The sequence below is a fragment of the Acinonyx jubatus genome, chromosome D3 (assembly GCF_027475565.1).
Source record: "Acinonyx jubatus isolate Ajub_Pintada_27869175 chromosome D3, VMU_Ajub_asm_v1.0, whole genome shotgun sequence".
NCBI classification, from domain to species: Eukaryota; Metazoa; Chordata; class Mammalia; order Carnivora; family Felidae; genus Acinonyx; species Acinonyx jubatus.
The window spans coordinates 42,171,618-42,198,727 of NC_069392.1; the positions used below are offsets into that span (position 1 = coordinate 42,171,618).

Here is a 27,110-nt window from a genome sequence, read left to right on the forward strand (position 1 = left end):
GCTTGATATTATTTCAGTTCTTCTTAAATTTATTAACACTTGACCTAAGATATGATCTATCCTGAACATAGTGAGTGTTCCATGTGCCCTTGAGAAGAGTGTGTGTTCTATTGCTTTTGGAGAGAATGTTCTGTATATATAGGTTAGGTCCATCTGGTCTAACATGTTGTTAAGGCAGATGTTTCCTTGTTGACTTTTCTGCCTAGATGATCTGTTAGCCTCCTGATTTCTGAAGGACCCAATGTAAAGTAGCCACTTTGATTCTCAGTGTAATACTATTTGAAATTTTCATGTTATTTTATTTATTTTGCGTCTCTTCCCAACCCCCATACTCTGTCTCAGAGGCAGGTTCATGGAGAAGGGACCTTGTCTGTTGGTCACCACTAGAACCCGGAGAACAATGCCTGGCCCAGGTCTCAACAAATACATGTAAAATTAATGAACTCTTCCTAGTTACTGCAGTTCTTTAAACCAGGTATACTTTCCCACACATCAATACCTTTGCACATGCTGGACCCTCTACCTGGAGTGCCCTTTTCCTCCCTTCTTCTTTTTCTATAACCCCCCAATTTGTTTACCAAACTTTATCTTGTGCTGTCCAGAATGTGGGCAAGATGAATGTTCTAACTTTAATTTTATTATTACTATTACTATTACTATTATTATTATTATTATTATTTACATACTTTAGGTGAAGAGATCTGTCACTCTGATTGTTAGAGCAAAAGATCTATCCTCTGATTAAGGACTTCAGTCTTCACTAGAGCTGGTACTTTCCCATGACACATTCAAGAGAAGCATGTGAACAGTGCCTGCACAGCAGGTCATGGAAGAGACCCAAAGCCTCATTGTGTGGATGGAAATTTGAAGTTATCTCCCTGCTCTTAACAGGAGAGATTCCCTACTAGAGAGGAGGCACAGAAGCCACTTTCAATGGCTTGTGAAGTTCTTGTAGGATATAATAACAAGATATTTAAATAAAATGTTGGGAGAGCAGTTAGAGATGTATAACTCCTAGATATTGTGACAGTGTCTCTCAGTACATCCCTTTTCAACCTCTGACTTTATTCATCTTTCTTTTCTTTTTTTCCTCTACATCAGATAATCTCATGAAACTCAGTTCTGCTTAATGTTGGAATCATCTACAATAACCAGCATGTGATAAGTACTTCACTAGATATTCCTGGCTGCTCTTTGTTAGCTTTTGCTTTTTCCTTAAACAGTTCTCAAACTGAATTTTTTGTGGGTCAGTACAGGTAACATGTTCATTTTGAAATTTGATCTGTTGGACCTTCTTGTTTCTTTAACAGCAAAAAAGGAACTGGAGAATCTAGAAAGAGTTTTAAAAGTCATCTCTCCACCCTAAAAATATTTCACCCACATCTCCTAGCATGATGATAACTCAGTTGAGGGCAGTGAAAATCAGTAGCCTGACCAGGAACTAGTGCTGTTGATTGTCATTTCTTATTTATTTTTCTTCAGTCCAACTTATTTTAAGCCTAACGTATTCAACACCAGAGTATTGAGTAGTTGAAGAAAGACAGATGTGAATTACAACATAATTAGGTTCATATGTCAGGATGATAGGCAACTGAATAACCTCCATGTTATTGCACATTTATCCAGAAAAGCTGTGCTAATTATTCTATTTTTCTGGGCCTCCATTTCTTATCTTCAGATTAATAGATCAAACTAGTTGATAATTAAAAGTTCTCCTACCTCTAAGGGTCAGCGTTTGCATGAGTGTTTATTTTTTGCTTGTTTTGTTTTGCTTTTGCTTACTTTCCTTACTAGTTTGCAAGTCACCTCTGAAGCATTAAATTTTAACTTAAATTTTGTTTTGAAATCATTATAAATTCTTATGCTGTTGTAGGAAATAATACAGAGTAAGCTTGTGTATCCTTTACCCAGTTTCCCCCAGTGGTAACATCTTGCAGAACTATAGGACACTATCACAACCAGGATTTTGGCAATGGTAGAGTCAAGATACAGAAAATGTCCTTTGTCACAAGGTTCCCACACATTTCCCTTATATAGATAGCTTTACTAACTTCCTTCCCTTCCACCTTCTCGTAATCCCTGGCAATCACTAATCAGTAGTCCATTTCTATAATTCTGTCATTTCAAGAAATGTATAAATAGGATTGTACTATATGTAACCTTTCATGGTTGACTTCCCTCTCCACACACACACACACACACACACTGAGCATTCTGTGTAGCCTCATTAAGATTGTTGTGTGTATCAGTACTTCCTTCCTTTTTTATTGTTGAGTTATATTCCATGGGATAGTCATTCATTCACTGAAGGACATCTGATTTGTTTCCAGTTTGTGGCTATTATGAATAAATCTGCTATAAACATTCATTTACAGATTTTTTTTGTGAACGTAAGTCTTCCTTTTTTTCTGGGATAAATGCCAAAGGAATGCAATTCCTGGATCATTATAGTATTTGCATATTTAGTTGTTTAAGAAACTCCCAACTTTTTTTCAGAGTGACTGCACTATTTTATATTCCATTCACATTCTAGAGTGATCTAGTTTTTCCGCACCCTCACTAGCATTTGGTGGTGTCACTATTTTTTATTTTAGCTATTTTGATAGATGTGTAGTGGTATATATTATTGTGGTTTTAATGTACATTACCGTCATGGCTAGTGATGGTGGATATCTAATGGCTGATGATATTGGATATCTTGTAATTTACATGACTCTAATGGCTGCTGATGTTGGTTTTAATTTACATCATTCTAATGGCAGGTGATGTTGGATGTGCTTATTTGCCATCTGTCTATCTTTTTGGCAAAATGTCTCTTCATGTTCCTTTGAATGTCTCTTCATGTTTGCCTATGTTCCAATTGAAAAATTTTGGGGTTTTTTTTTTTTGTTGTTCTTGAGTTTCTGAAAATGCCTTATACATTCTATATTAGTTCTTTGTTTGAATATATGGTTTGCAAATATTTTCTCCCTCTCTCTAGCCTGTCTTTTCAGCTTCTTAGGTAACAGGACTTTTTTCCAAAGGCAAAGGTTTTAATTTTGGTGAAGTTCAACTTATCAGTTTTTTTAAATGTATTTTGCTTTTCGTGTAAAGTCTAAGAACTCTTTACCTAACTAAAGAGCCTAAAAATGTTCTTCTATTACTTTTTCTTTATAAGTCTTTTGTTTTATGTTTAAGTCTGTGATGCATTCAAGTTAAGTTTTATATCAGGTGTGAGAATTGCTTGTCAATATCCAATTGCTTCAGCATAGTTTGTTGGAAATGCTAAATTTCCTCTATTGAATGGCTTTTGTGCCTTTGTCAAAAATCAGGTGGGCATGTTTGGGGTCTGTTTCTGGGTTCTCTGTTCTGAATCACGTATGCAGTACAATCTTGATTACTGTAGTTATATAAAGCTTTGAAATAGGGTAAATTGATTCCTCTGACTTGATGATTCCTTTTCAAAATTGTTTTAGCTATTTCAATTCCTCCACTCCTTCTTGGGAGCTTTTAAACTATGAATTCATGGGGTGCCTAGGTGGCTCAGTTGGTTGAGTGGGCGACTTTGGCTCAGGTCATGATCTCACGGTTCGTGAGTTCAAGCCCTGTGTTGGGCTCTGTGCTGACAGTGCAGAGCCTGCTTTGGATTTTCTGTTTCCCTCTCTCTCTGTCCCTCCCCTGCTTGCACTCACTCTCTCTCTCAAAAGTGAACAAACATTTAAAAAATAAATAAATTAGGGGCTCCTGGGTGGCTCAGTCAGTTAAGTGTCTGACTTCAGCTCAGGTCATGACCTCAGCATTCATGAGTTTGAGCCCGTGCCCCACATCAGTCTCAGTGCTGACAGCTTAAATCCTGGAGCCTGCTTCCAATTTTGTGTGTGTCTCTTTCTCTGCTCCTCCCCAGCTTGCACTCTGTGTCTCAGAAATAAGTAAACATAAAAATTTAAATAAATAAATAAATAAATAATAAATTCATTTTCCTCAATACATATAGGAATACATATATTATTTCATGTTAAGTGGGTTGTGGTAGTTTGGGTTTCTTTGAGGAATTTGTTCATTTCATAGAAGTTGTCAAATTTATTCATGTAGAATTGTTCTTAATATTGCTTTATTATCCTTTTGATGTCTGCTGGGTCTGTAGTGATATCCCATTTTTTTCCTGATAGTGTTGGTAGTTTACATATATATTTTTTGTCGATCCTACTGAAGTGAATTTTTTGTCACTTTTATTATCTTGGCAAAGAACCAGCTCTTCAGTTTACTATTTTCTCTACTGTTTTTGCATTTTAATATTCATTGGTTTCTGCTCTTATCTTGATTATTTCCTTCCTTCTGCTTGCTTTGGGTTTATTTTGTTTCTTTGTAGGTTCTTGAGCAGGGAGCTTAGATTATTGATTTCAGACTTTTCTTCTTCTTTTTTAGTTTATTTATCTATTTTGAGAGAGAGAGAGAGAGCGAGCATGAACTAGAAGGGGTAGAGAGAGAGGGAGAGAGAGAATCTCAAGCAGGCTCTGTGCTCTCAGCATGGAGCCTGATGCGGGGCTCAATCCCACAAACTGAGAGACCATGACCTAAGCTGATACGCAGAGTTAGATGCTCAACCAACTAAACCACTCAGGTGACCTCCTCCTTTCTAATGCACATATTTAGTGCTGTATATTTTCCTCTCAGGACTGATTTAGTTGTGTCCCACAAATGTTGATATGTTGTATTTTCATTTTCATCAGTTCAATGTATTTCACTGAAATTTCCTTTTGACACATGGATTACTTAGCAGATTGTTATTTAGTGTCAGTGTTTGGAAATTTTACTGTTATCTTTCTGTTACTGATTTCTAGTTTGATTCCATTGTGATCAGAGAACACACTTTGTATGATTTCAACTCATTTAAATTGACGATGTTTGTATTATAACTCAGGATTTGGTCTATCTTGATATACGTGCTATGGGCACTTGTAAAGAATGTATATCCTGCAGTTGTTGGGCAGAGTGTTCTAGAAATTATAATTAGATCCTGTTGGTTGTTGATGGTGTTGAGTTCTTCTATGTCCTGCTGATTTGCTGTTGAAAATCATTTTCGAGGCGCCTGGGTAGTTTGGTGGGTTAAGCGTCTGACTTCAGCTCAGGTCATGATGTCATGGTCTGTGGGTTCGAGCCCTGCATTGGGCTCTGTGTTGACAGCTCAGATCCTGGAGCCTGCTTCGGATTCTGTGTGTGTCTCTCTCTCTGCCCCACCCCCACTCACTCTCTGTCTCTCAAAAAATAAATAAATAAACATTAAAAAAAAAACTTAAAAAAAAGAAAATCAATTTCAACCAATTGTTGAAAGAACGGTGTTAAATTTCTCAACCATAATTCTTAAGTTGTTTATTTCTCCTTTCAATTTTATCAGTTTTTGCTTCACATATTCTGCAGTTCTGGTGTTTGGTGCACATACACTTAGGATTTCCAAGTCTTGTTGGAGTGACCCTGTTATTATTATGTAGTATCCCTCTCTGTCTCTGGTCATTTTATTTTCTCTGAAGTCTACGTTATCGGATATTAATATAACCACTCCTGCTTTCCTTTGATAATATTTGTCTGATGTATCTTCTTCCATCCTCTTACTTGAATATACCTTCCTATATTGCTATATTTGAAATGAGTTTCTTGTAGATAACATATTCTTAAGTAACACTTTTAAATATGTTCTGCCATTCACTATCTTTTAATTGGTTTATTTAGATTGTTTGCACTTAATGGATTTATTGATATGTTAGGGCTTACGTCAACTGTTTTATTTTTTTGTCATTATTCTCTGTTTTCTTTTGTTTTTTGTTTTTTCTTTTTCTTTTTTTTTTTTTTGCTTTTCAGTGGGTTATCTGAACATTTTTTAGAATTCCATTTTGACTTATTCATAATGTTTTTGGGTGTATCTTTTTGTATAGCTTTCTTTTGGTGGTTGCTCTAAATACTATATTGTGTATCTACATAGTTTATCACAGCCTACTGCTATTTTCTTTTTACCAATTCAAATGAAGGTAGAAACCTTACCTCCCTTTACCTTTCTCCATTTATAATATACTTGTCTTAAATAGTTCATCTACATACATTTGGAACCAAATCAAACAGTCCTGTTAATTTTGCTTCACCATCAAACATAATTTAGAAAACTCCAAAGGAAGATAAAAGTCTATTGCATTTATCTTTTTTTTGTTTACTGTCTCTTCCTTCTTGATGTTCCACAGTTTCTTTTATGTTTAGAGAACTTTCTTTAGCTGTTCTTTCAGAGTGGGTCTTTTAGCTACAACTTTTCTTGGTTTTCCTTCTTCTGAGAGTGTCTTCATTTCTCCATTCCTTCCTAAAGTATGTTTTTCCAAAGTATAGGATTCTGTATTCACAGTTGTTTTCTCTCGGCACTTGAAAAATCTTGTTCCCCCTTCCATATTCTCAGATGAGAAAACCACTGTTGTGTGAATTGCTTTTCCCCTGTAGGTAAAGTGTTGTTTCTCTCTTGCTGCTTTCAAAATATTTTCTTGTCTTTTGTTTTCAGAAGTTTAATGATGATGTGTGTTGGCATAGATTTCTTTGGCTTTATCCTGGTTGGGGTTCACTCAGCTTCTGAACTTGTAGGTTCTGTCTCTTGCCAAATTTGAGAAGTTTTCTCAGCCATTATTTCTTCAAGTACTTTTCTAGTTCCTCCTTCTTTCTCTTTTCCTTCAAGACTCTGCTGACATGAATGTTAGATTTTTCTAACAGGTTCCTGAGGTTCTCTTCATTTTCTTTTTAATCTATTTTCTCTCTATTCAGATGGGTAGCTTTTATTCTTCTGTCTTCCAGTTCACTGTTTCTTTCCTCTGTTCCATCCATTCTGCTGTGGAGCCCTTCCAATGAGCTTTTTATTGTAGTTATTACATTTTTGTTTGTTTGAAGTTTCCATTTCATTTTTCTTTAGGTCATCTGGTTTTACACTTAAACTTTCTTTTTCTTTTCTAACTTTTTAACTTGTTTCATTTGAAATGTATTCATAATTGCAATACAAGAAGCAATTTATAGAAGCAATTTATAATGGCTGCTTTAAAATCTTTGTCAGGTAATCCTAAAATCTCTTGTCATCTCATTACTGGCAGCTGTTGATTGTTATTTTTTACTGAGTTTGAGATTTTTCTGCTTATTGGTATGACAAGTCATTTCAATTGAAACTCAGTTATTTTCATATTATTTTATGAGACTCTGGATTTTACTGAAACCCTGTTTTAAACTGGCTTTCTTGGGCCTTCGGCAGAAGAAGGTGTGAGCATTGCCTCATTACTGTTTAGGTGGAGGCAGACATGCAGGTCCCCTACTCAGCCTGTGTTGACACTTGAGGGGTGTCATTCTTGTTCACTATTATCATTGCTCATTATTAAGCATTATTGCTGGACAGGGGTGGAGGTTCTCCTTTGACACCACAGGCAGGGTGGCCTCATTATCACTAGGCTATAATGAAAGTCCTGACACCACCACCACCCCACTGCGAGTATTTGGGCACCTTATTACAGCCTCACAAGGGTGGAAGTCTAGGCTCCCCACCTGGGAGGTTGGGTCACATTTTTTGTGTGTGCAATGTTTAGCTGGAGCACAGTGTTTTGTTTTGTTTTAATTTTTTTTAATGTTTATTTATTTTTGAGACAGAGAGAGACACAGCATGAGCAGGAAGGGGCAGAGAGAGAGAGGGAGACACAGAATGTGAAGCAGGCTCCAGGCTCTGAGCTGTCAGCACAGAGCCCGACGCGGGGCTCGAACTCATGAACCGTGAGATCATGACCTGAGCCAAAGTCAGACGCTTAACCGACTGAGCCACACAGGTGCCCCTGGAGCACAGTGTTTATTAATTTAAAAATTTACTACCTTGCAAGGCTGCCCCTTTCCAAAGCAGGCTTTTGTTGGGGGTATTTGACATACAAAGAAATAAGAACAACTCACCACTGTGTTGTTCCATGTGTCCTGAGGTTTCTAACTAGTCTGCCTTCTCCTTCCTCTCACAGTGTCACATTTGTTTAATATCTGACGTCCAGGGTTTCATTTTCACTTAGTAGGAAAAACGAGAGTAAGTGCATCCACTTCATCTCCCTGGAAGCTAGAAGTCCTGGAGCTTTAGTTTTTAGTCAGCTTGGTTTTCAAGCTCAATATTGTACGAACACGCAGTACCACTTAACAAACCAGAAGGACACCAAACCACCTGCAGGAAACATTTGTTTCTTGGGTTTATGCAAGAGGAAAAGTGTCTACCACGTGCTTGGTACTTTATGCATAATTTCACTTAATCCTCAAAAGTAATGCTACAGGGAGGGTATTATTAACCCTATTTTGCAGAGGTGAGAACTGAAGTTTAGAGAAATTAAGTAACTTGTTCCAGATCGCACAATTTAGTAATTTGCTGACATTTTCCTTCCACCACATGCCTCACTCAGCTTGTTAACTCAGCCAGGACAGAGATGATCTTTCCTGCTTCTTTTGCGTGTGCATACCTAATAAATCCCATGCAACTCCACATCAGTTTTCAGTTAGGTGAACCGTATTCTTATAGGTGTGGTTTTTGTGTATAAATATAAATACACCTGCATAGTTAGAGAGGAGTCCTATACTAACAGTAGGAAACTAATAAATACCTATTGGATCAAATCAATGAGAGAACTCACCATGTTAGTGTGTTCCAGTATTGCTATGTAAGTTGTGCCTGCAATGTAATAGACTGATTTCATAAGTAAATACATATGTAAAAAATCATAAGTAAAAGAAGTCATTGCCACTCTTTATAGGAATGCTCACATTTTGGGGAAAGGAAACATTTCTTTAAGAACTTAAAAACATTTGTCTGCTAGCAGAATATCCAAATGATATTCTTTTGGTTTTGAAGAATCATTGCTCCATTTAAGGTTAATAAGCTGATAATAATTGTCGAACACGATCATTTCTGAGTTAGGCATTGCAAGCCTTATTTTAGTGTGAATTAATTTGTGGCAAAATTATTTTTTGAGGGGCTTTGGACACATTACTGATTTTAGACCTATTTCCTGTCTCTGAAATTTGACTTAAAGAAATCATCTTCATCTCTTTCTTCCCTTTTATTTTCCCCCACTTTTTCCCTCAATATTTGGCAATACTTGAATTCCTTGGAGAGTTTCAACTTTGAGACAGCTATGAATAATTCAAGTTTAATCCTGCATTCATACCTTTTCAAGTTCAAAATCTGACATCTTTTTTTTTTTTCTGTTTATGAACCACAGGAGTTTTTGGTACAAGATAGTGATTGAAAAGAAAGACTGCTAAAAGAGATGTGGTATGTGATGTATTATTTATGTATTGAAAACATAGATGGGATTACATGTATGATGGTAACATTTTCGGTTCTCAAGTTTTAATAATACTTGATCCCTGCTGAGTTTAGAGGAAGAGAATGGCCTTTGCTGGTATCCTGTCAGGGTCGGGCATTGTGCTGACCTTCTAAGAGTGTCGACTCAGCCATCATTATCCCTAGTTTACCAGTTAGGAAATGGGGGTTGCCGGGGATTTGTGAGAGGCTAAATAACTCTGTGGTAGAGCTGGGATTGAACCTAAGCCTTTCAGACCCTGAAACCCATACACTTTCCAGGATACATTCCCCACACCAAGCTGGAAAATCCTCTTATGCTGAAAACCAAAGAAATTGACTTAACCTCTTGCATTCTGAAGAAGACCTACTAAAAATTCATCTGCTAGGCTAGTGCCAGCAACTGGATTCCATCTGTTCATCATTTCTCCAACCATTTATTGTATTCCTTTTAGTCCAGAGCTTTGCAATTATGACCACATATCAGATCATTGGGCAGGTGTTTTTGTTTTTTGGTGTTTTTTAACTATGTCAGGCTCCATTTCACAGAGGTTCTGATTTTTGGCCCGAGATGGGGCCCAGACAGCTATTTCTTAAGTCCCCAGGTGACTCTGATATGCAGCCAGGCTTGACACCTTGCGGTCTCCTTGCTCCCTGTAATCTGTAAGGTCACTTTCTGTGATGGTCAAATCTCATGTGTCTATTTGATTGGGCTGTGAGGTGCCCAGACATTTGGTCAAGTATTTATTCTACGTGTGTTTGTAAGAGTGTTTTGGAATGAGGTTAACATTTGAATCAGTGGACTGAATAAAGCAGATTGCCCTCCCTGATATGAGTGGCCATCTACAATTAGTCAAAGACCTTAGAAAAAAAAGGCTGACCCTCTTGGAAGTAACTGGGTCCTTCTGTCTGACTGCCTTGAGCTGGAACCTTGGTCTCTTCCTGCCTTTGACTGAACTGAAACATTGGTGTTTCTTGGGTCTCAACTGGCTTTCAGTCTAACATCATCAGCTCTCCTGGGTTATAGCTTGCCAAAGGCCAGTCTTGGGACTTCTCAGCCTCTATAATTACACAAGCCTATTCCTTATAATAAATCTCTCTATACACATATGCATATCACATTTTAACTAAGACTTCTTGACACCTTTTCCGTCTCTGAGATTTTTCATACTTTATGTCCTTCTAGATATAATAAGGAGAGCTTTTTTGAAATGGGGTTGGATGGACATTTCTTTAACATTCTTTAACATTCCACCTCAATATTGATGCTGGGGATGCAGTTCAGCCACAGGAAACTCACATTCCTGCCCCTGTGCTTCCCTCAACCAGCTTGATCTGATTCTTGGCCTCTACACTTATGTTCTTCCAGCAGAAGCAGCTGTGAAATCAAGGAACACAATACCTTGCTATCAAAACACAGCCTAGATAAAGTGGCCTCAACACAGGAAGAGCAGCCTGGGGGATAAAGGCACCTTATGGTACCTATTGTGTTTTTTTTTTATTGTTGTTTGTTTCTTAAATATAATTTATTGTCAAATTGGTTTCCATACAACACCCAGTGCTCATCCCAACAGGTGTCCTCCTCAATGCCCATCACCCACTTTCCCCTCTCCCCCAACCCTCATCAACCCTCAGTTATGGTACCCGTTGTTAACGCACACTAGTTGTCCCTCCTGGTGGTCTGGATCAGTCTGCTCAGAGTGTTGGCCAGATGCCCAAAGCTGAACTTGGCATCTAGAGTCCAACACTGAGTGGGGAGGTGACTACCCAGAGATACAAGAGCAAAATGAACCAAAGAGGAGTACAGGCCAATCCTAGAGAGCACTGAGGGCCAGGCTAGTGTCCCATGCCAGTCCAAGGGGCAAGCAGGGAGCCAGAGAGGGAAGAAAAGTCGAAGGTCAGAGCCCAGTAGATGTAGCCAGAGGAGAATAGGATGGGGTGGGGTGAGAGGGAGATGGGAAGGTAAACCAGATGTTCCCATCATTACATATCTGATTCATTCATATTGACTGCCAGCCATATGGCCATGAATAAATCAGTTTGGTTGAAAGTCCTGTGTTGGAATGGCTATTTTTTTTAAGTTTTTATTTTGGAAGAGAGAGAGAGAGAATCCCAAGCAGGCTCCTTCAGCGTGGAGCCTGATGTGGAGCTTGATCTCATGAACCATGAGAACATGACCTGAGCGAAAACCAAGAGTCAGACGCTTAACCAACTGACGCTCAGGCGCTCCTGAGTGGCTACTTTTTCGTTCAATTTTTACAGCCCCATCCTTAGTTCCACTTTATATTAAGATGTGGCTCCATCTGTCTTTTGAATATTTCATTTTATTCAGTAACACAAGTTCATGACTTGGTCAAAAAAAAAAGCCTTGGTTTATAACACCATAAGCCAGTGCCTCATAAATTTCTATCACACTGATCATATCTTTAAATATATGAAAGGCACTTTGGGATTCCCTATTGTTAGAGTAAATTTTAATTTATTTTAGTATCTTGTAAATCGCTGGCAGAGGAGTGATATTCTTGTTTTATCATTTGCTTCCCCGCCCCCCTTTTTCCAAACTTTGAAAAACAATTGCTAATAAACAGAGCCATAGGAATTATTCTGGTTCAAGGGAATAAACGGATTTTGAGAGATCAGAAGTCACCGAAGTTTATCTAGGGCTGCTTTCATGACTATATCCTATCAGCACATCAGGGCTGCCGTGTGTGAAGATAAAAGCATCAGAGTTTCCATTTCGTGCTTAATTTTCAGATGGTTTTGCTATTCTCATTTTACCTAAAGTAAATTTAAAAACCCAACTAGGAATACATTTGGGGAAAAAAAGGAAGATGCCCTGGGTTGGATCTTGGAGTCCTTCCAATTCTATAGCAGCAAAAGAAAACCTCTTCCAACCCCTCCCCCCCTTTTTTTAGAACCATAGGTATGTGAGAACAAAATGTAACCATCCCTTTTTCATGTTTGCTTGGCTTCAGGGGAATGAGAAGGCTGCCCAGGGACCTGAAAAAATTGGGACCATAGAGAGTATGGACATTTTAGATTTGAAAAGATAACTTGTCTTTTAGTTTTGTCCAAACTGGATACTTTTGTCAGCTCCCCACTTTGGTTAGCTAATGGAAATACAACTTGTTAATCTTTTTGTCTCCATTTATCTTTTGGATTGAAATTTCCAGCAGAAATTAGATTGATAGGTTTTCATTCCAAGCTGTTTTTTCAGAAATTTGGATAGTAAAGAGTCACTGAAGGCAAAAGAAACTACACTTTGCTTCATATTCTGTTGTTTTGTGCATTTTTATAAGTGGTATTAGCACACGCAGTGCTGTATTGGAAGGTTTGGCAAATGGGTGCTGTTAGTCTGGATTTTCCCACTCTGGGCATCAGAATCTTGTCTTTTATAGGCACCTGTGTCTACCCAGGTCATATGTTTATTTACAACAACCTCTGAAAGGTTGTTTTTTTTTTTTTTAAACTCAGGGTCTGTATGAAGACAACAAAGGAATTTCTTGGGAGTGATTAAAAACACACCCTCTGATAAGTAAGGACCTTATACAACTTGTGTAGACACCACAAACCATAAAGAAGAGAATGGGTTTTGCTATCAGTTGCTGGTTCCATATCCCTGAGGATTTGGTCACCCTTAGTGGGGCTCTGCTCCCGTCTGAGTCCTTTCTATCATGATCTTGTCTCACTTGGTCTGGTTTGCACTTCTTACCTCAAGGTCTTTCATAAGCTGGTTACACATAGCTGTTAGTCTTTGTTTCTTAAAGTTTAGCTCTTAAGAAGCAAGTATTTAAAAGTCCTCCAAGGATTAGCATTCTTCTGAATGCTACGGCTACAGATGGGGAGTTGAAAAGTCCTTTTGAAGGGCAGAGTAACTTAACCCTTAAAGAAGTGAACATGGACTGCTCATTGTCAGAAGCACCAACACTATTTAACACTATAGACTGTCCCCCAAATTGGCAACTCAGGCCATAGCTGTTTAATCACTTTGTGCCCAGTACACGTTTCCTGCTTTTGTGCACACCTAATCCACCAAGTTCTCCCACGCACACACCCGAAAGCAAGGAACAAACGTTCACTGCTGCCCATGGTGGGGGATGGGGGTGGCAGTGGAATTGTGTCAGCCATGGAAATAGCCCTAATTCAACTACTGCTAAGACGGCAACTACTTTATTATGTGAAAGTAGAAGTTCTGGATCTTTTAGATTACAGGAGACAAGACATGGGCATCTTCTATACCTCACTTCTGGTTCATCTTTGTGTCATCTGGCCAGGCTATCATAAGTTCCCTCTTTCATACAGTTGCATTGCAGCTTTGCTCCACCACAGTCTGCTAGGACATGATTCTGACTAAAATGGAATTACAGAATCACGCAACAAATCTGAAGGTGTCCTGAAGGTTGTTGAATATCCAACTCTCATTGTATAGGTGAGGAAACCATGAAGTGCGGTAAAGCAGCAGTTGGACTCAGAATGTATTAACTGTGCTTTCCAGTGTCTAGTTCTTTCTGCTGGTGTAACGTAGAGGAGGACTTTGTCAGAGCTAAGTGTTGAGTCTTTCAAGAAGCCACCCATCCCTTTCAGGCCACCTCGGGTCCTCTGAGTTCCAGACCATCATGTAACACAGCTAGTTTTCAGCCTTCCTGTCCCTGGACCCTGAAGAAAGAAGGTTTGAAGCCTGCTGTGAAGTCTTATGCAATATGATGTGGCCAGTGCCATGCCTCCAGGAATTATACAGAAGCAAGTATTTGAGCGTATTCCTTTGAGGTACTTTGTGGAGTATCTGTAAAGGATAAGATGGCCCAGCTTCATAAACAAGAACATTGAGATGCCAAGAGGATGCACAGTGGAGCTAAGCCAAGTGCTAGCATTGGCCCCACCCACGACACCTGGAGACTTTTGATCTGAGATCACAAAACACTGAGGACAAGTCCTTGGTGACAATTAGAAAGTATCTTTTCTGTTGATAATAATTGTACTTTCATGAGCAGCTAAGGCGCCAAGGACCATTTGGCTTTTTGAAAACCTGGTCTGTTTCCCTTGGAATAGGGGTTGAATCCCTGTAAGGAAGCCAAAGGTAACTGCATTGCTTTGAGTGGCGGAGTTACTGGAGATTTTACAGAGGAATTATTTAAAAGGCCAGCTGGTGTGAGCTGGTTACAGATCTGAAGAACTATAATGCAAATACAAATATTTTATTTCACTCATGAATAACTAATTTTAGATACCTAAATACTAAGAAGGTTGAAGCAAGCCTGAGTGCAGATAGTATTGAAAAAAAGCACATGTTTGTGGCTCCTAGGTAAGAATTGTTGTTTCATGATTAGAAGACATTCATGTGCAAGATAGTCTACATTCCATTAGCCCCTACCTCCAGAGGCTCTAATGAGATTGATGTTCCCATGTAGATAAATTCCAAGGAGATAAAATTCCATTAACTAATCTAGTCTTGGTTTCACTAGGAATAAAGAATTCATCTTAACAAAATAAGAAAAGAAAGTTTATTTTTCAGGAAGCTGAAACCATATGTTCCCAGATGCTGCCTTGCTACAAAACTTGGGGAAAGAAGGTTGAGGCTATTTCTTTGGGCGGGGGGGAACACTCAAATTGTTATTTCTTAAAACAGAACAACAAGCCCTCAAAAATAGTAAATGTTACCAGAACAATAATAAATAATGGCACAAATGCCCATCTTAAGAAACATGGTCAGTCACGTCTTCCATTGCGCAACAAACAGCCATGTGCTCAGGCATTTCTGTGATGATTGAAGACACATTCCGACAGTTATAAACATCCATCACAGATTCAAGTATGCAGCTCAGGATTCCAGAACCACAGTCTGCCAGTTGTTGACCGTTAGTGACATACCAAATATTACTGAGATCTCTGCAAGATATCTGGGTTTGCACGAAACAGCTGAAATACTACTCAGAATAAGAAAGTACCTGGGGTGAAATAACCCTTCAGGAAGCCTAATAAAAGAAGAAAGGAAATGTGCCATTTAAAGCTAAAATTGCTTTCCTGAAGCATGGTCAAATCATACATGAAACACAATGGCCTTTCCATGCCAGAGGAGTAATAGCTCATTTCCCCTGCACGCCCTGGACTCTCTTTTCCCTTAAGTTTTATTACATGTTTAACTATACATTATTGGTTATTCCAAGTGCACGAACTTATGACAGATCAGAAGGATCTATTCATTCTAGAAACTGTTGAACATTCAGTTGGCGTGATTTAAACTGAAAGTTGCTCCACTCGTAGAGCACACTAGTGCTTCATTATCCAGTACCCAGAGATTATCCAGATTAGACTTTATGTGTGCCCTTTCCAGCTTCTAGATATCCACTTGCCACTGTCTTTTTGCAGTTTTACTCCTCCCAAGCACTACCACGCACTACCTCAGTCTGCACTGAGGACGCAGATGGAGATGAAAAGGGTTAACCACTTACACAAAGAGAGAGCTGAAAGTCTAGCTAAAACTGTGTCTTGGGACTTTCTATAGACTCTGAATAAATATAGCTTCTCCAGTCATTGCCCTCCCCCCCCCCACCCCATGTACACCCTTTAACAAGGGTTGTCTGAGGACTGAGCCAAGAACCAGGGTCTGTTATAGGTTGGGCTAGTCCCAAGCAAACTGTGAAACAGATGAAAATTAATTTCCCAAGTGCTCTACCATGGTTCCCACCACACATCTGCCCCAGTGCTTCCTTCCAGGTACTCAGTTTCAGTCTGAATTTCAAAACCCTGCTTAACTAACAACTGGCAACAGCCAAGTCTAATTCTGCCCCACAGTGTCTACATGTTAACCAGGATTAAAACTCAAGCAAACAGCCTGCCAGAGAGACTTAGAGAAAGCTCCAAATGAAGGTAGAGGCTATGTGTGTTCCATTCATGTGTATATCCCCAGGACTTGACCCTTAGGAGGAATTCAATAAATATTTGTTAATGGACAAATAAATTAGTAAATGACATGACATGGATGGCAGAGCATGGCCTGCCATTGGGGAGAGTTTGACAGAAAGGACTCCCAACTAGTAGGAACAGCTACAAGGGCACAGAGCTGCCCACCTGGGACTGAGAAGTACCTTTCCTTCCTTCCTTCCTTCCTTCCTTCCTTCCTTCCTTCCTTCCTTCCTTCCTTCCTTCCTTCTTTCTTTCTTTCTTTCTAATGTTTATTTTTGAGAGAGAGTGAGTGAGTGAGCATGAATGGGGGAGGGGCAGAGAGAGAGGGAGACACAGAATCTGAAGCAGTCTCCAGGCTCTGAGCTGTCCACACAGAGCCTGACGCAGGGCCCCAACTCACGGACCACGAGATCATGACCTGAGCTGAAGTCGGATGCTTAACCGCCTGAGCCACCCGGGTCCCCCGAGAAGTATCTTTTCAACTAAGTTGCTCTCCTGGCTCATTTCCCTGTCACACACCCCAGGTCTCTAGTGCTGGTGGTCCCCACCCCAGTCATCTGAAATTCAGTCCTGAGACAGGGTGGAAAGTGTTCTCAACCTCAGACTCCATTGTGCATTTTCTGGGATGGCATTTTGGGTTTGTTTTTGTGTGTTGTCTTTTGTTGGTTTATTTGGTTGGTTTTGCTTTTTTATAAATAGTGCCTCGAGCTGCTGATAAAGTAGCCTCGTTTACATGGGTGGCCCTCAACTGCTTGGCATTATTTGGACCTGCTTTGTTTGCTTACATTGATCTTAAGAAGATCAGAAGAATTTGGATATGTTTGGGTTAGGATTTAGGTCTGGATACTACATATAGGCCAGCTTTTAATTCCTTCTTTTCTTCTTGTATTAAGTCCATGGGCACTTAGAATCCCCTAGTGCAAAAAGAGGCAGCACGTAGAACTTGAGGTCAAAGCTGTCAGCTTACATGTTCCCCCCATTCCAGAAAAGACTAGAGATTCTGGATGTCTCAATCCATAGCCTCAGTTGGCTTCAGTGCTGGTTTTCTTCTTGTTCTTTATAATAACTGACTTCTTTGAACTTCATTACAGATGCCAGTGAATCAGAGAGTTCATTGGAGAAGCTAACTTAGAGTTAACTTATGGTTAACTAACTCCTCTAACTCTTGCACAGTTTGAATCTGCTTTTCCCATCGATAGAATTTTCCTGTGACTGACCCTGCTAAGTTGCTAAGTCAGCTTCCCCACCCTTCCCCCAGACTCCCTCTCTTGTATCAGGCCCACTGAATGCACAGAGATGCTTCTGCCGTCAGAGAGAGAGGCTTGTGCACAGAGGGGAGACCTGGCTCAGAAGGGCCAGTATTCAAGCATTGGAGAAAAGTCTTCACTGGCAACATTGGAGAAATGCACTGATCTTGTGTTTTTACCGTAGAAGTGGGTGGAAAGGGGAATTTGTGGCTAGTTCCTTTCATCTTGGTGGTGGTTGCTTTTCTTGGATAAAGTAGCAACATTCCTCAAAAACTAGAAATCACGACCCTTTGGATTGAAAATGTATATAGCAGCTCTAATTTTTCAAACCTAGAATGGGGTGACAAAATCAATTTATGGAAGGTGTTAAGACTGTAGGTGTTATTATTGCAGAAGGTAAGGCAATGTGGGCTAATGGAAGGAGGAACAGCATGCCTTTTGCTGCTGTCTTGTAGCTCCCATGCTTTTTTTGAAGTGCCCATGGAGGAAAGATGAGTGAAGACAGACCCTGTTTTTTTGTTTTGTTTTGTTTGTTTGTCTTAAGCCTAGAAAGTTAGGTTGTATACTTTACCTGCTTCCCTTTGGAGGCATTTAAGACATTTGGACATAAATGGTATCTGTAACTTCCTTTCTCTTGCTAGGAAGTGCTCTGAACCAGAAATGATGTAGATGTGGAGTCAGCTGTGAAATTCTCATGTTTCTGGTGGCTATAAAACCCAGTGCATTTTTTCCTGGCTGGGTGACATGGTATTAACCCTAAGTGAAAGAGTGGGCCAATCTTTAGACTTTTGTCTCCAAGTTCTCAAAGGCAGAGAGTACTCCATGCTTGGTTACTGGTACCTAGTTGAATGGGTTTAACAGTTGTATTGTCTAGTTTTAACCTCCACGAAATGAACATATGACTTTAAAAGACCCCTGTAGGGGCATCTGGGTGGCTCAGTCAGTTAAGTGTCTGACTTCGACTCAGGTCATGATCTCACAGTTCATGGGTTTGGGGCCCACGTCAGGCTCTATGCTGACAGGTTATGTGGAGCCTGCTTTGGATTCTGTGTCTCCTTCTCTCTCCCTGCTCCTCCCCTGCCCATATGCTTGCACATGCTCTCGCTCTCTCTCAAAAATAAACATTAAAAAATAAATAAAAATAAAAGACTCCTATAAAGGAACCATGGATTAAAGATAGCATTCTATCAGTACATCCCTGAGAGAACCAAATAGACAAAAATTGAACACAGGAAACACTTCTCCTGTGCCTCCCAAAAATGGTTTGCCAATCACATTATAAGGTGACAGTGTTACAGGGTAGACACAGTGACAGTCTCTTGTGATTTGCCAAGCATTAGCCAGAAAACCATCAAAATTATTAAAATGTCACTGGGGGATATGGATGAAAATTTACATGTGTAATTGTTACGATAGCTTTCACTCTAAGTGTATTTTGAACTATTAAGTAGTGATGTGATAGCCTGCATCGATAATTTATCAGTTAACAAAGAATAAATAAAGTAATGAAGTTGGGGGTTCTATGTTCGAATGCTTGGAACCCATTGAACTAGGAAATAGCACCTACTAAAGTTGGTGGTCAGAGTTTGGTGGTCTGTTCAAAGATAGAATGGCCAAAGAGGACAGGCCTGCCTGCAAAATCTGAGGGATGATAGAGGCCACTGACAAGAAGTGGGAAGGCATATACAAACCAGGAGAACAGGAAATCTCCCTGTCATTCCAGAGGTATGCAGAACTAAGGACGCAGCTTAAGAAAGTGGACACAAACTCACCAAAGCAACAAGTTCTGTCTGGCAGCTGGTTCTTGGGCAAACTGAGGATTATCAGCTCATCTGGCCAGATGGAGGCCCATCGGGTATGGCTAACTCATGCCAGCCTTGCCATCCAGCCCTCTGTGGGACTCAGCATTCAGCAAACACAAATAAAAGTATATGGTAGGGTTTTATGGTTTTTTTTTTTTTTTTTTAATGCTTATTTTTGAGAGACAGAGCGTGTGAGCAGGGGAGGGGCGGAGAGAGAGAAAATCCCAAGCAAACTCCACACTGTTAGCACAGAGCCCGATTCAGGGCTGAAACCCATGAACCGTGAGATCATGACCTGAGCCAAAGGTGGTCGCTTAACTGAGCCATCCAGATGCCCCATGGTAGGTTTTGATTAGAACCTTTGACCTCTTGCATTTAATCATCCTAGTGTGGCTTTTCCAGTTAAAGCAAATAAACTTCAGAGTTTCTGTCACTTTTTAAGGTCTCTGGAAAGAAAAGGCCTAGGAAAAGCTCTTGCCAGGGCTGCTGCAGTCACTTGTGCAGGTTTGGCTCTGCAGAAGGGTTTCCAGAAGGGCTGATCTGCCTGAAGGGGCACCTTTTCCTAAGTCATGCAAAGACACTTATGTTGTCCTGCCATGGCTTTGCAGTCAATTTTGGCAGAATAGAGCCAAAAATCAGAAAAAAAGATCCAACAGGCAAAACACTAAGTCTAACGAATTTTCATCCTTCATCCCAGAGTGTGGCTTTATGTAGGCCCAGGTAACGTAGGTTCACGTTGCCATCATCTTCAGTGTTGTTAGAGAAGCCACTTGAATTCAGATTAGGTGGTGCAGAGAAGCCCAGTGTGAGAATTGTATTGCAGTCACCAGGAGCCACCCCAAAGACAGCAGGGATAAAAAAAAAAAAAGGAAGAGCATGTAGATTTCATTTTGTGACCAAGACTTTTTGAGTTGCTGCACAAATGCCATTAGTTTCCAACAATTAACAAGCTGTGTGTTTCTCATTCTCATTAACTGCTGCCACTCTTTCCCAGACACACTTGCTTTAAGGTCTTCACCCACTGTGTGACTAAGAAGGGGAGTTAGTTGTGGCCCAGACTAGAAGTGAAAGAGAGCTCACTGGAGGATGGGAAGGTGTTCTCTCCACATACAAAGCTGGGAGCCATGTAATCAAACCAAGCAGCACTGAGAGCCCAGCCCGCCTCCCTGGCAGCTCTTTTCATCACAGTGTGCTCTGGGTTACAGAAGACCTGTAAAACTGCATAGTAATGGCTGATTCCTCAGCAGGAATAAACATGTGCTTTGAGTTTTCCAAATGAGTCAGACGCACGCTGTGAGATAAATACTGATAGCAAGCAGATGTGACGTGTGCTTTTCAAGAGGGACAGAGAGGGATCATGTGTTGGCATCTCCCACACTTTCTGAGATGATGGACTGACACTTAATGGGGTCTGGTCCCTTAACAAGAAACATTGGGTGATTTTCCCCCCTCATTCTTTCTTTCTGTAAGAGGAATCTACATTTTAAGCCTTAAATGTAAACGTGTCCTGGCTCCAATTTGTCGGCTGACTCTAATCGCCTCGGAACTTATATAAACTCTAGGTGAGTAATTTCCCCAAGTACAGTGCCCCCTTGGAATGTGTGTGCTGTGAACTCAGATTAAACTTTTAACCTCACATTTTTCTGGGAAGGATTATGATCCATGTTTTTATTGTTTAAAAAAGGCAATCAGAAACTCAAAAAAGTCTAGTGCCCTTCCCGTGGTTGAGTCGGTACATCCTAACATGAGCCTTTGCCTTGTGCTGTGCGTGCCCAGGGATTGTGGACACATGTGGCCCCCTAAAATTGGGATATTGTGCCAGAATTGAAACCAGAAGGCACCAGCACTCTTGTGTTCCTTATGGCACTTCCAACTGAATTGTGAACTGTTTGTAGAGCCCTGTGCCCTCCCAGCTCAACTGCAGAAACCCTGAGTGTCTTTTTGCTGATGCACGCCATGTCCCAGTTGCCAAGTGACATACATAACACATTCGTCAGCAGAGTAGGAGATCTGAGACCAAGATTTCTGCTGCATTCTTGCACGCCCTGCTTTCATTCACCTCCTCTCCTTCTTCCAACACTTGGGTCAGCAGATGCTAGGCTCTCCCCAAGTGTTTACAGAATCAGTCCCAGATGCCAAGCTCGAAGATAGAACATTTCTTTGCAACCTTGTCCCTGTCCCTGTACACATTAATCACTTGCTCAGATGTTTAACTGAGTCTGTTAGCCCTTTAATAGAGGGCTTTTTTTTTCCTTTTAACTGAGTTGGCATTAATGTAGAAACAAGTGGGTTGGTTTATTCTCCCAGGAGTTTCTGGTTATTTGTACTTAATTTTTGTCTGAGGACTACCAGGAGGCAGCTGGCATGAGATCCTGGGAGCAACAATGGTCTGAGTATCAAGCATTGGTTCTGCTGCCAGTTCATTGTGTAGCATTGGACAACTCAGTGTATCTGACAGGGCCTCGGCTTGCCCACTTGTAAAATGGAGGTGTTGGACTCTGTGGTCTTCCTGTTGAAACTGTAGTAGTCCTATTAGTTTTACTGTGAGGTTTCCAGGAAAGCAAACACCAAGCAAAAGGCAAAAATGGGAAAGCTCCAAGGCAGAAAGTTACTGCTTACTATATTAAAATTGCTCTGCAGTGCCCTTTGAATGTGTTTTGGTGCAAGACTCTTCTGTAAACAGTGTGATGCTATTTTCATGTTCTGTTTCATCATCCAGTGGATATTTTGGATTCTTGAACAAATGAGAAGTTATGCTGGCACTGGAAGGACAGGGGAGGCTGTGGTAGCATCATTTCCATCCCAGTGTTTGGAAAATTGATTGAATCATTGGTTGCTGGTGTTAGCTTTCCTCAACATTCATATGCAGGCATGCACCCTTGAGGCCCCCAGTATACCAGACTGCTTCCTACCTGCTCCCTTTACCTGGGCCCCTCTTCTCTGTCCCGTGGAATCCAAAAGCAGAATCAGGTGTAGCTTTTTTTTATATTTTGGGTTTGATGTTGTGGTGTTAGCATCACCAATGCCAAACAGCTGGCATTTGACCAGGTAGCAAATGCCATAGGCAAGAGTCGTGGGGGGAAAAAAGCATCCCTGTATTCCTGTCTCCAGAAGAAATTTGGAGGATTGGGGTTTGCTCTGAGGAAAGACTGATGTAGCCAGTTATCTCAAACTCTGGAAGATACCAGCATGTGTACCTGTGCCTCCAGCAGCCACCACTGTGAAGCCCATGTGAATACTGAAATGCAGCTTGTTATCAAACTTCGTTACGAGTCTCCCAGGGGTCCCAGTTCTGGTTCTGGAGTATTCATTGACTTGTTACTTTTACAAACATTTGTTGAGCACGTGTGTGTGTGTGTGTGTGTGTGTGTGTGTGTGTGTGTGTGTGTGTGTATGGAGCTGTGGTGAGGCGCTGGAGATACAAAGATAAATGCAAATTGCCTTCAAGGAGTTTATGATCTAGCAAAGGACCCAGGTGTATACCTAGTGTACTGGAGATAATATAAATGCTATCCTGGTGGCATGGATGAAAAGCCATACAGGAACAAAGACAGAAACTATGAGTTCTGCCAGGATTTCACTTGACTAAGAAACAGGCAAAGGGTCTTCCAGGCAGAGGAATCTGCATAGACAGATGGAGAACAACACAGAAGGGCACAGCATAGTCAAGGCATGATGCAGGTCAGTGTGACTGGGTCACAGAGTCATGGTAGAAAATGGCAAAAGACAAGGCTGGAAAGGCAGATGTGATCTGGCAGAGCCTTTTCAGGGCCCACAAGTTAAATGCACATTTGTTCTCCAAAAATTTAGGAGAGTTTACAGAAATACACATAATAAACACATTAAGAAGAAATTAAACAGTAGAAAGTATAAGGGATGAGGATGGAAAAGACCATGAAAGTTAGTTGTTCATATACAGTTTATGTACAGTTAGTTGTTAGAGGTAGTACAAAAATTTGACTCTGTGCTTCCTAAAACCACAGCAAAAAGGGAAATAGGCACTTTCCTGTGCCCATATCAAGAAAGCCAGAGAAACAGGTTTGTGCTGGAACTAAGACCCAAGGGACATTTCTCCACTGATTCTCATCAAATGCTCAATGTGGAGATACAGTGGAAATATCTTCAACAACATTCTTACACTAGCAGTTTTTATAGAACTGTTTCTTATAATGTCCCTCACTGCAAGCCAATGGCATACTGCCAAAGTGTAATTCAGTAAAAGCAGCTCTACACAGGGCCAGAGCGGTTCAGCCTAAGCCTGCTGCTTTTTTGATCGTTTGGCTTGATGTGCGGATACAATTTTGGGTATATAAAGGGATAGAAGTTCTTCGTATCTTTTAGGCAATCATCCATGAATATTATTTCTTACAACAGGACTCTTAAAAAGTATTGGACAGCAGGCAGTGAACTTAAGCTTCTATTCATTGTCAAAGAACTCAAGAACAAAAGAGTTTGAACCTTGGGTTATGTAACACAGAAATCTTTTCCAAAGATGTTTAATCATAGAAGGAAAGTAACTGTCATCCTGGACTAATAGTGTAATCCATGGCTCAGCTCCAGCTGACCTGGAATTAGGACTGGGTTGCTAAAGTGAGTTCCCTGACCTGACAGCACGTGTCTTGCTGTGAACTCTAGGTTGAAGGTAGATGTATAAAGAGCCCTTACATTATACAAGTCAAGCTGTGAGCTGAGCATCTTTTGACATTAGCCCTTTTCCTTAGCAGCTGAAGCAATAGTGTGAAGCATAAACATGGATCCAACAGGCTGGTGTGTGTGTGGCATTCACCAAATAGCATGTAAACTAAAAGAGTGTAAATTTTACCACATATAAAACACACTTTCCACATATTTATGCAACATTGTACAATTTATAAAGTAGATTTCCATCATTCTGACCCAGCATCTAATTTGAATTGCATAAAACTTTGAGCAGGACTGGTATGATTATCCCATAATACAGATGAGAAAACTAAAGGCTTGACCAAGTTGACATGGACATGGGGGAGGAGAACAAGGGTCATAACCTGGGTCTTTTATTTTTTTCTTTCTTCCAAGATGTATCTGACTTATCCAAAAGAATAGTGAATTGTAGGTTATGATAACTGTGCTCAGCAGCCACCAGGCTATATACTGCCAATTGGAAAAAATTCCATGCACTATAGGCATGGAAGGCTCCCTGCAGTTTAACCCAGAAAAAAATATCAACTCCTTAGGCAGAAATGCTAAAGCCATGTACTTCCTATTTCCTGTGCTCCCTGGATGGTCCCAGGTACTCATGGGCCAGAGACCATCCAAGGATTTGTTCTTTCGGTCTTCTATTTACTAAACATACAAAGTTTATTGCCACACATGAGTGTGTGGACGTGCATGTTCTCAGTATAATGTAAGATTAGTTCCAAAAACATTGTATAAACTTTAAGTAATGTTATCTGTTGATATTAAATGACGAGATCTTCCCAAAGGTACTTACTATAGATGTAAGGATGAACTTGAACTCTGTATATTGTAATAATTGGTTTTCTGAGTACTCTACTTAAGTAAAAATAAACTCTTGCTGCCTCCTACCTACTTTTTCATTGAACATCCAAAGAGCTAACTTGTATCTAGTTACTTTGGTGTGCAGCAGGGAATTTGTGGTTGTAGGCTGTTTTCTCTTGGTCCCCCCCAAAAATACAAATAGGAAGTAAAATTCAGACATCGATGGCACAGTGCACTAATTATAAACTACTGTCCCAAAAGACAGAATCTCCTCCCGATCAACAAGAGTTCTTACAACAAGAGAGCCACAGGCACTCAAAAAGGTGATCTCAAGATAGCACTAAATATCTCCAGTTTATTGCCCAAGAGGAAATGGCAGATCTTAATATGGCATACTGCCTGTTAACTTATAACATGTTGTGTATTTGCTGAAAAATGGAGACACTTTTGCTGCAGTTACTTGCCAAAGATACCCCAAAGTAACCCCTCCCCAAATCAATCAGGGTAAAACATTCCAGAACGTCTTTCCCTATTCTCTTCTCTGTTTGGGGACACACATTACCACGCACCCCTTTCCATTTGGCATCCAGTTGGTACATACTCTTCAAATGAGAGAATGTATCATCTCCTAAGTCTTTTTCAGTTCAAAACATTGGGAGTCTACAAGATGAAAGTAGGTACATACCCAAAGAGCTTTCTTCTCTCCAACCTCCCAAGTTGTTAGAGATGGAGTTCATGTTAAGTCGGTGGAAACAAGACTGTGACATCCAAACCTGAGACTGGTTTGGAAAAAGCCATTAAATGGCTCTGCAGTAAAACTGGAAATTCACATGAGAAAGAAAGGAAGGAAGGAAGAGAGAAAGAGTGGAACCAGTTCCCCATCAACACACAGCTTCCCTCAGCCACCTGCATGGTTACTTCCTAACAGATCCCAGTTTGCTGCTGTGGGGATGATGTCTGACCCACCAGTGTAGCAGGCAAGGACTGTCCTTGTGTCTTTGTGACCTGCTGCTGTACTATGACAAGGGCATTAGGAAAACAGGGCCTTCTTAAGTCTTTAGGATTATAATTCATGCACCAAAGGAGCCTTTGCCTTTGTTATCTTTTTAACCTTTAAGTACAATAAAGATCATTTGCTAAATGATCTTTTGTGCCTTGAAATAGTTAATGGAACATTTCTGAAAATATCTGGGTCCTGGAAAGTAGTTTCTGCTTTGAAAGATTGTAATTCAACTTACTCATCTTGCCTCTTTTTCAAAAATAGCTCACAGGACAACAGGCGTAGGCCTGTTCCGTAACAAACCACCGTTTGTGCAGCAGGACTGGCTTCCCTTCCCAGATTTTGAGAGCATCTGAGGCCTGCTCTTGGGAAATGCATATATGATTTGGAGCACTCTAGCCCCTTGCTGGGCAAAGCACTTACGGGTCCTAGGATAGGCCTCGGGTTGACATGGCATCCTGTGAAATTAGAGTCTGACATTGTGTTTGCTGTATGTTTTTATTTGTGCGTTTTTTAAAGGTTTACTTACTTTAGAGAGGGGCAAGGGCAGAGGATCTGAAGCAGGCTGTGCACTGACAGCAGAGAGCCCCACATGGGGCTTGCACCCACGAACCGTGAGATCATGACCTGAGTCGAAGTTAGGCACTTAACTGACTGAGCCACCCAGGTGCCCCTTTGTGCTTTTAATGTTAAGGAAAAATTCCATCAGGATCTTATCGTTGGCCTTTCAATTAGAATGAAAGCCAGTCATCAGAAAGCTGTAGATGAGGTCTGTGGATACCATGGCAGAAAATGGATTTGCATCTGTGGCCTGATCTGTGAGTGTGATTTTGACCACAGATGAGATTTCCACATCCATTGGCCAGGGTCAGGGCTGAACAATTTTTCAGAGGTGCTGTGCCAGGTTTTCAGCTCTGTTCTTCAGGCTTGAGTCTGTGGGTGGCATTTTGAGTGAGCTTGATTCTCTCGGGGAGTAGGTGGAGCAGAGGGGATGATTATTCTGAAATAGTGGGAGAAGACCAGTGATGACCTTATTTTTGACCTTGTGGTTGGATTAAAGAATCCCCAAAGGGGCTTGCTGTTACAGTACCTTGGAGAGTTTCCACTTAAGTATATATGGCACTATGTCATTTTAAAAAATTGCTGCATAGTATTGTACAGCATGGCTGTGTGTGTGTGAAATGGATATAGGTATCTTTTCAAACATCCTTTCCTTATTCTGCCTGAAACAGCTTCCTTTTCAAAGTTACACTCGTTGGAAGTCTATCAATGATAAATTCAATATTGTCAATAAGGTCATCCTTTCAATTGTTAATACCCTTGGGAGAGTTGTGGCTAGTTGTTCTATTTTCACAATAAATTGTGAA

At 40.4% G+C, this 27,110-nt stretch overlaps 1 protein-coding gene and 1 pseudogene across 2 annotated transcripts in view; both read left to right on the forward strand.

Moving 5' to 3' along the window:
* The window catches only part of LOC128312437 (RNA-binding protein PNO1-like), a 38,179-nt pseudogene extending 26,763 nt beyond the window's left edge, over window positions 1-11,416 (forward strand).
* Window positions 1-27,110, forward strand: part of COLEC12 (collectin subfamily member 12) — a 193,379-nt gene that overhangs the window by 85,137 nt on the left and 81,132 nt on the right. The gene's annotated exons all lie outside the window — the stretch shown is intronic.